This window comes from Zingiber officinale, chromosome 2A, assembly GCF_018446385.1.
Source record: "Zingiber officinale cultivar Zhangliang chromosome 2A, Zo_v1.1, whole genome shotgun sequence".
In the NCBI taxonomy this organism is placed as follows: Eukaryota; Viridiplantae; Streptophyta; class Magnoliopsida; order Zingiberales; family Zingiberaceae; genus Zingiber; species Zingiber officinale.
The window spans coordinates 64,212,710-64,222,693 of NC_055988.1; the positions used below are offsets into that span (position 1 = coordinate 64,212,710).

Sequence of the window (9,984 nt, forward strand, 5' to 3'; positions counted from 1 at the left end):
AAGTTAGTTTATCTGTGCTTGTATTGGCCCTACGGGGCAAGTATCTTGAGCATGATCCGTACTTCCGCAAGTTTCGCAAACACAAACTATTGCATTAGCCGTATTGTTTCCCATGGCCTCAAACTTCTTGGTCAGAGCGTCCAACTTCACAGACATGAGTGTGATTGCATCTACGTTGAATTTTCCTGACGCCTTTATTGGATTTCCTGAGAAAGATCCACCAGATCTTTCAGTTGCCCACTGATGGTGGTTCTGTGCCATATTCTCTATGATCAATTTAGGTTCATCAAGGCTCTTGTTCATTAGTGCTCCTCTTGCTGCAGAGTCGAGGGATACCTTCGTGTGATAGTTGATTCTATTGTAGAAGGTGTGAAGAACCAACCATTTCTCAAGGCCATGATGGGGGCACTGTCTCAGCATAATTTTGAATCTATCCCAGGCTTCAAATAATGATTATGAGTCTATATGTTTGAAGCTTGCAATCAAATTCCTCATGTGAGCAGTTTTTCTTGGTGGATAGAATTTGTTCAGGAATTTTTTCTCACACTGCTCCCAAGATGTAATGTTTGCCAGAAGGGAATTTAGCTACTGCTTGGCTCTGTCTTTCAGGGAGAATCCAAAAAGTAACAACCTCACTGATTCTGGAGGGACTCCGTTCACTTTCATGGTACCACAAATCTCGTAGAAAAGCTCTAATGTTGTGATTTTTCGGGTCACGAAAACCACTTTTCGCGTCGCGGAAACCACTTTTCGCGTCGCGGAAACCCCGAATCTCGCTGGCCAACGGATCCGTGCGAAGAATAAAATTCGAAAACCTTACAAGTACGAGTTACAAACTCTAGATCTATAGTAGATAAGAGTATTACCCTTATAGCGAAGCCCTTCGCGTTCCCGCTCGTCCAAACGGTGCCGGATCTCGAAGTTGTCAACGTAGACAACTCTCTATACGTATCCACACGAACACGTAGATGGAAAAATCACACAAAAAGGTGTGCTAGCACCTTTTGATGATTCGGCCAAGTTGAGGAGGAGAGGGAGAGGGAGAGCTAGAGGAAGGAGATGAAGTGAATTGCCTTGAATGAAATGAATCCAATTCATTCCACATAAGTGGCCGGCCACCTTCACAAGGTGTAACCCCCATACTCATTAAATGTAGCCATTAAAAAGAATAGCTTTGTAACCCCTATGAGGTGGCACACTTTGATGATGTGGCATATCATCATTAGTCCTCCTAATGCCAAATCACTAATGATGTGGCAAATAGTCAAGTCAAACTTGACTCTTCCTCTTCCTCTCAAGTCAAGTCAAACTTGACTTAATCTCTCTCATGGTTGATCTAATCCAACCATTTAATTCAAGCCAATTTAATATAATGAATCTAATTCATTTAATTAAATTGATTCAATGAGTCATAATCTAAATTAGACTCATTGAACACATGAATTAACTTGAGTCCAACTCAATTAGCCCAATTAGGATTACTCTGTTGGGATCTTAGATGGCTAGAGGGGGGTGAATAGCCTCTTAAAAACTTAGACAGAGAGTTCTACACAAAAACTAGTTAGCACAGCGGAAGTGGAAAACTAAAACGAAGGAAGAAAAACACACACACAGCAGACACAAAGATATACGAGGTTCGGGGATAACTTGCCCCTACTCCTCGGCGTGTCCGTAAGGTGGACGACTCCTTGATCTTCGGTAGATCGCACCCCGGATAACTTCCGGCTAAAGATGTCTCCTTCTCGGTGGAGCAACCTCTCAACAGAGTCTCAAGAAAGATCTAAATTAAAGCACGAGACTTACAGAAACTCGGTGGCAAAGGAGAATAGAAATGCTTACAACCACGCGAGTATCAGTAGCAGAAAACAGAGATCGCAGTTCACCCGAGAGCTCAAGAACTTCGCACAACAGCACAGACTTTTTTTTTCAAGCTTTCTTCGTTGTATTGTTCTTGTTCCCCTCTCGCTGTTTTTACTGCTTCTCAAATCTGATCTCTGCTGTCACAGATCTGGTCAAAACTGCGCAAATCAGCGCTGCATCCAATCCCTCTTCCTCCTTACCTGGTTCTCTGAACTCACACCAATGATATCACAGTCATCACTGGCGTCTTCTGAGCTCGAACCAATCCCCAGGAGTCAAGCAGATCGCAGCCCAATCGCAATCAGAAACCCAGTGAACGTTGATGCCTCAAATGCATCTGTTGCAGCAAATCACAGTGTAAAGAGCACTTGTCTTCTTCTCTTAATGAAGCTCAATTTGAATTCAACCATGAGAATGTGACCTGCAACCTGCAAGCTCAAAAGACTCACAGCAGATGGTTAAAAACAGATGGTGAAGACAAATACGACAATCAGAAAAAGTACATGCAAAATAAACAATACCGTGGATCGGTCTGCAGACCGATCCACGCTTTCTGGATCATCGCTGATCGGTCTGCGGACCGATCAGGCACTAATCTGATCGGTCCCCAGACCGATCAGATGGCGCTGTTTCCAAATACGCGCAGCTTCTGATCGGTCTGCGGACCGATCAGGCATTAATCTGATCGGTCCCGAGACCGATCAGATAGCGTTCTTCCCAAACGCTTACAGCCTCCTGATCGGTCTCCAGACCGATCAGTAAAAACACAGTGGGCTACTGATCGATTTCTGATCGGTCTGCAGACCGATCAGTAAACGTTCAGTAGCCACTGATCAATTCCTGATCGGTCGGCAGACCGATCAGGTGTCAAGGTTTCATTGGATCGGTGTGCCGACCGATCCAGCTTCTCGACTCAGTCTGGGTCGAGCCCTCTCTGACCTAGTCCAGAAAAATGAGCTCCCTAGCCCTTTCCGACTTTATCTAGTCCTAGAGAATGAGCTACCGAACCCTCTCTGACTCCGCATGCCAAGTTTCCTTCTTGGACTTTTCAACACCAGATGTCCGATCACCCTTGATCCATCTGGATTTTCCCTTGCCCGGCTTCACTCACCAGGACTTGCACCTAGCTTCACTCACTAGGGTTTTCACCTGGCTTCACTCACCAGGACTTGCACCTAGCTTCACTCACTAGGGTTTTCACCTGGCTTCACTCACCAGGACTTGCACCTAGCTTCACTCAGGTCAACCTAGTCAACCTGGATTAGTAATTAATCTGAGTTAATTATCTGATACAAACTTAAATTAGTGTCAACAGCAAAACAACATCCAGGCCAGACTGTATCAACAATCTCCCCCTTTTTGTTGTTTGACAACACGATTTAAGTTTAGATCAGAAATGCTCATATACCCATAATTTTAGGGAAATCAGGATCCTCCCCCTAAGACGGATACACCACCAAGTCAAAGACGGGAATCAAGATCCTTCCCGTTATCCTCTCCCCTAAAATCAAGCTTTCATACATTTCTAAACTTAGGTATCCTCTCCCCCTTTGCCAAACACCAAAAAGGTGCAAATGAGGTGACAAAAACTCAAAAGACTCCCCCTTAACCCATACTGCCTTCTCTTAACTGACCTAGAGTTCCCTCTAAGGTCACAATATGACAATAAGAAAGACATAAGATACAATCAAATCATGGCATAGAAAAAAAACGATAGAAAATGAAGCATAATAAAGAGCAAGCAAATATAAAACTGAGTAGCATAAATATATGAGTAGCATCAGAAGTGCAAACATCCAGGTCAGACTAACAAATAACATCCAAAATACATACAGACAAGGTGACACACAGACTATATCAATCAACGTCCTCAACATGAGGAGCATCATCATCATCGGCAGGAAGGGTGAAATCCTGAGGCGGCACGCTGGAGGATGGATAGCCTGGGTAAGACTGCGGAGGCGGGTAGCGTGCCATCCATCCGAGTAGCAACTGCTGTGTCACCACCTGATGACTGCGCATATCATCGAAGCGCTGGTCAATATGCCCGCGCAGGTCATCGTAGCGCTGGTCTATCCGAATGCGTAGTCCATCGAACTCAGCAGCCACCATCTCCTCGTGTCGGTCAAAGCGACTCTCCAGCTCGGCGATCTGCCAGCGCAGATCAGGATCGGCCTCTCCATCGTCAGCAGCAGGAGGAGCAACCTGTCGTCGAGGTAACTCACCTAGTGCCCTCCCATCCTTCCACCTAACTGTCCCATCCTGTCCTAAGATTCCAGACTTGGAAAACGCACGTTTCCCAAGTCGACAATCCTGCCTAACCATCTTTACTATCCTCCCCTTAGAGACATCAATACCCAGGGTCTCAAGCCAGTCAGTAATTATATGCCCAAAAGGCATATAGATGGTGTAACCGCTTGGCTCGCTATGGGATATGATAGAAGTATAGACACTCGACATGACATCAAAGTCAAGACGCCTACGCAACCCGTAAAGCATCAGACAATGATACGGTCGAATCTCTGCCAATGGTTTAGAGGTGATAGGTAGAAGACAGTTTGTGACAATTTTGAAAAGAATGTAATCAGGAGCAGAAAGGCCAAGGGCTGCAAATGTAGGAAAATCGACATCTAACTCATCTAATCCATCCGGTCTCGGATGTCCAAAGAAGTACTCATAAATCGAGTCAGATGAGACATCAAGAGGATGAGGCACGGGTTCAGGCAAAGAAGGATAGAATGAGAACACCGTCCCCGAACACATACGACAGCCTAAATAATCAAAGAAGGCAATTAAGCTGAAATCAACGTTTTGCTTAGCCACTCTTGATCTATAACTACCATCAATAGTCTGATGAAGGTTGTTATAGAATTCAGAAACTAGGTCAAAGTTGATATCCCTCTCTAAATATACCAAGGAATCAAGTTTATAGTAGGCTATGATCTCCGTAATCGCTGGACAAAACTCATTCATGTATTTTTGATCGACTGATCTACATGGAAGCAACTTGAAGGTCCTTTCCTTAAAGGATTTTTCAAACTGTTGGTTGGGAAATCTTCCCGAACTGGATGGTTGAGGTCGGGAAGGAGCAGCAGGAGCTTTGGATTTATCTTTGGACTTGGAAGTACCCTCACCCTCACCTACTGGTTTCTTTCTAATGGGACACAATGGGAAAAAGAAGAGCACAGGAGCCACCCGAAACACAAAGCCACAGATATGTGAGAAATGAAATCGAAATGCCAAAGTTCTAGAGAAATAGGAGTTACCTTGGTGCCATTGAACTCTCGGCTAGAGCTTCGGAGGGCTAGAACTGGGACTAGTGTTCCGGCGTGCAAAGAGAAGAGAACGGATGAGCTGGTGGGAAGAGTCGGCTAGGGTTTCGCGTGAATGAGGAAAGAAGGATCGGGAGGTTTTAAGGGTTTAGATGGGTGTACGGTGAAGAAATGATCGGACGGTTGTCCGATCGAAGATATCGAAGCCTCTGATCGGTCCTGGACCGATCCGGGATCATCCTGATCGGTCCGGACCGATCAGAAAGTCGAAGCTGATCGGTCCTTGACCGATCAAGCAAATTCCTGATCGGTTGGTAGACCGATCAGAGATTGATTAGTACGCGAATTGATCTGATCGGTCTCCGGACCGATCAGGGAACTCTCTGATCGGTCTGTAGACCGATCAGAAAGAGATCAGTAGCGGGCTCGAGCGTGCCAGGCTGACTTGATCGGTCCGTAGACCGATCAGTGTCTGATTTCTCCTGTAATTTCAGTAACTGAAAGTAGTAATTTCAGTAACTTGTGTTCGATAATTCGTGGGAGTTTCTCTAGGAAAACTCCCAAGTTCAGCACCTAGAACATGGAGGATCTACAAGCATAGCTCTTACCTAAAAGTTATGGTCTGAACATGTTTATAGCCCTAAAGTTTCAGATTCTCATCAAACAAAACCTCACACTAACTCCAACCATATGGAGTTCTGTCTTCTTGGTCCTTAAGAGATCAAAACATATTTTTGCTAAACTCGTCTCTATGATCAGGTTCAAGTTTGTCAAAATATAGACAACTTGTCCTAATTTGCAATCAAGGCATGAAAGCTGAAATTCTTATTCCTTGTTATGTTTAGTTTCAAGTTTGTCAAAATATATCCAAGTTATTATTATTTCCTTTAATAACCTATCGTTTTATCAATCAAAGTCATGACATGAACCAAACAACAATACCAATCAACACATCAACCATCAACCATGATTAGAAAATTTCTAGGCAAAAGTCCAACCAAGATTCCTTGGTTGGAATATATGAGTACGATCTAGGAACCAATTACACATGAATTATGTAATAGTGTTCCCCATACTCAATTAATGTCTCTTCAACCTAATTATTCAAGAGATGCATGATACATTTTGAATAATTTGGTTGTTCCTAGCATCTCACCCCATTTCTAGCAAACAAAAATATTTTGTTAAACCTTATAGTTTGTGTGAGATGTTCCCAAGTTGCCCAAAATCATTCCCAATTTCTTTTGTCATTTTAATTTGTCCTTATTGATCATGATGAAGTCCTAAGGACCTAAGGAGCCAAACACATCCCCAACTCCCACCTTAAATGACTAAATTCATTTTCCGGAAGGGGTTTGGTGAAAATGTCGGCTAGGTTTGACTTTGACTCCACATATGTGAGCACAATGTCACCCCTAGCTACGTGATCTCTAATGAAGTGATGACGCACTTCAATGTGCTTGGTCCTTGAATGATGGACTGGATTTTTAGTTAGGTTGATCGTGCTAATGTTGTCACATAGCACTTGTACACCCTTATTAGAAAGTCCATAATCCTCTAGGGTGTGTATCATCCACAACAATTGTGATACACTCTCTCCCATGGCAATATATTCAGCCTCGGTCGTGGAGAGGGCAACACAATGTTGCTTCCGACTTGACCAACTAACTAATGATGAACCTAAAAATTGACAACCCCCACTAGTGCTTTTCCGATCCAATTTGCACCCAGCATAATCGGAATCAGTATAGCCTACCAAGTCAAAAGACTCTGTACGAGGGTACCATAGACCTACTCGAATTGTGCCCTTAAGGTATCTCAATATTCTCTTAACTGCAATTAAATGAGATTCCTTGGCACAGACTTGATATCTAGCTCACATGCCCACAGCAAAAAGTATGTCAGGCCTACTAGCTGTGAGACATAGAAGACTACCAATCATGCTTCTATATTGCGTTAGATCAATTGGTTTCCCACTCTCATCATTGTCAAGGCGAGTGTTTGTCGCCATTGGAGTGGACACTTCCTTAGAGTCACTCATATTGAATTTTCTAAGCATCTCTTGAGTGTATTTCGTCTGATGGACATAAATGCCATCTCGAGTTTGTTTGATTTCAAGTCCAAGGAAGAATGTCAATTCTCCTACTAGACTCATCTCAAACTCACTTTCTATGTGAGAAATAAATTCATTCAAATAGCCCTTGTTATTTGAGTCACAAATTATGTCATCGACATATACTTGGGCTACAAAAATATTTTCACCATCTCTACGCAGAAATAGTGTTGGGTCTATTTGGCCTCTCACAAAACCCTTTTCTAGTAAATATGTTGACAACCTTTCGTACCAAGCTCGTGGTGCTTGTTTAAGCCCATAAAGTGCTTTTTTGAGCTTGTACACGTGGTTTGGATCTTCGGTATTCACAAACCCCGGTGGTTGTTCAACATAGACTTCTTCTTTAATAAAACCATTTAAGAAGGAAGATTTAACATCCATTTGATAGAGTTTGAAACCTCTATGTGCAGCAAAAGCTAGCATCAAACGAATGGACTCTAATCGTGCCACGGGAGTATAAGTCTCATCATAATCGAGACCTTCGACTTGACTATAGCCCTTGGCTACAAGTCTTGCCTTGTTTCTTACAACTTCTCCCTTTTGATTTAACTTATTTTTGAAGACCCATTTAGTTCCAATAATGGTGGTCTTTTTCGGTCTAGGAACCAAGTCCCACACTTGGCTCCTTTCAAATTGACCTAATTCGTCTTGCATAGCTATGATCCAATCAGGATCGTGCAATGCCTCATCAACTAATTTTGGTTCAATCTCTGAAATCAATGCGACTTCACTAGACTCATTTCTAAAGAATGATCTAGTCCTAACCCCTTGTTGGATATCTCCCACAATTTGGTCTTGGGGATGACTAGTGGCTATCCTAGATTGTCTTGGTGTTGGTGGTGCCTCATGAATGGTCTCACTCGGCACAGGCGAGGACTCAATATCAAGCAAAGGATCAAATTGAGTTCTTTGTTGCCTTTGCTCATCAACATCAGAGTCAACTTCGACTCGTTCTTCATTTTGATCATTCAAACTTAGATTTCTAAGTTCAAATTGAATTTCTCCTACATCCCTTGGTTGATCATTTAGGTTAGGGATTTCTTCAAAGGCTACATCAGAGGACTCTTCAATCAATTTGGTCCTATTGTTGTAGACTCGATAGACTTTGCTGGTAAGAGAATACCCGACCAGTATCCCTTGATCAGCCTTAGCCGTGAACTTCCCAAGATGGTCCTTGGTGTTCAAAATAAACACCTTACAACCAAACACCCTAAGATGTTTAATTGTAGGTGGTTTCCCAAACCAAAGTTCATGGGGAGTCTTTCCTAAAAACCTATGTATTAAAACTCTATTTTGCACATAGCAAGCTGTATTCACAGCTTCAGCCCATAAGTAGCTCGGTAGTGAGTACTCATTGAGCATGCTTCGTGCAGCCTCTTGTAAGACTCGGTTCTTTCTCTCCACAACCCCATTTTGCTGTGGGGTCCTTGGAGTAGAGAACTCATGCCTATATCCCTTCTCTTGACAAAACTCTAAAAACCTATGATTTTGAAATTCCCCACCATGATCACTTCTAATGGTTTTAATTGTTGTCGATTTTTCATTTTCAGTTCTTCTACAAAAGGAAATAAAAATATCTATAGTTTGGTCCTTATGTTTCAAAAAGAAAGTCCATGTGTATCTAGTAAAATCATCAACGATTACCAAGCAATATCTACTTCCATTCAATGATATTACACTACTGCAATCAAATAGGTCCATGTGCAATAAATCTAAAGCAGTAGATGTACTTACAGTGCTTTTACCTTTATGAACACCTTTTGTTTGCTTACCCTTTTGACATGCATCACATAGTTTGGTCTTGTGGTACTTGATGTTGGGTAAGTCTCGCACTAATCCTTGGTTGGCCAACTTCCGGATGTTCTTCATGTTTACATGTGCCAACCTTCTACGCCATAGCCAAGACTCTTCTTCTTTTGACATAAAACACTTAATCAAAGCATTAGTAGCACTTTTAAACGATACTTGATAAATATTATCAACCCTTGTGCCTACTAGTACCGTGTCAAGTGTGTCAATGTGTTTAACCAAACATTGACTTGAATGAAATTCAATTGTGTAACCCGTATCACACAATTGACTGACACTTAGGAGATTAAAAGTCATCCCCTTGACTAGAAGGACATTCTTGATATGGAGATATTCGGATATATGAATGTCTCCAACTCCTACAACCTTCAGACTACCATTGTTACCAAATGACACATTACCTCTATTTTTGTTTTGAATGGTAGAAAATAGTGACTTGTCCCCGATCATGTGCTTGGAGCATCCACTATCAACAAACCAAGTTGATAGATGCTCCCCCTTTACCAATGCCTACAAGACACGAAAGATAGATGTTTTAGGTACCCAAGTCTTGGGACCTAATGCATCTACAATGAAAGACTTAGGCACCCATGCCTTTGTTACCTTCTTCCTAGTCTCATGAACCCTAGAAACATGCGATCTATGAAATTGGGTTCTTGACACTAAAGAAATAAAGCTAGACTCCTTAGGTTGGTATCCTAATCCAGCCTTGTTGTAGACCGCCCTTTGGGCATTTAGAATCATGTCTAATGTCTTGGAGCTAGTTGAGAATTTCTCAAGCATTTTCTTGAGTTTCTCAACCTCACCCTTCAAGGCTTTGTTTTCATCTTCAAGGAGCTCTAGATGTAGGTCATCAACCTCATCTTCCCTAAGAGCTCTCAAGTTCTCTACTTCTTCTTTTAATGATTTATTTTCTGTTTTTGATTTTTT

General features: G+C 42.4%; 1 pseudogene; it reads left to right on the forward strand.

Annotated features, from left to right (window-relative positions):
* The first annotated feature begins 391 nt into the window (after window positions 1-391).
* On the forward strand, window positions 392-463 carry LOC122044752 (annotated as a pseudogene).
* Window positions 464-9,984: the final 9,521 nt, after the last annotated feature.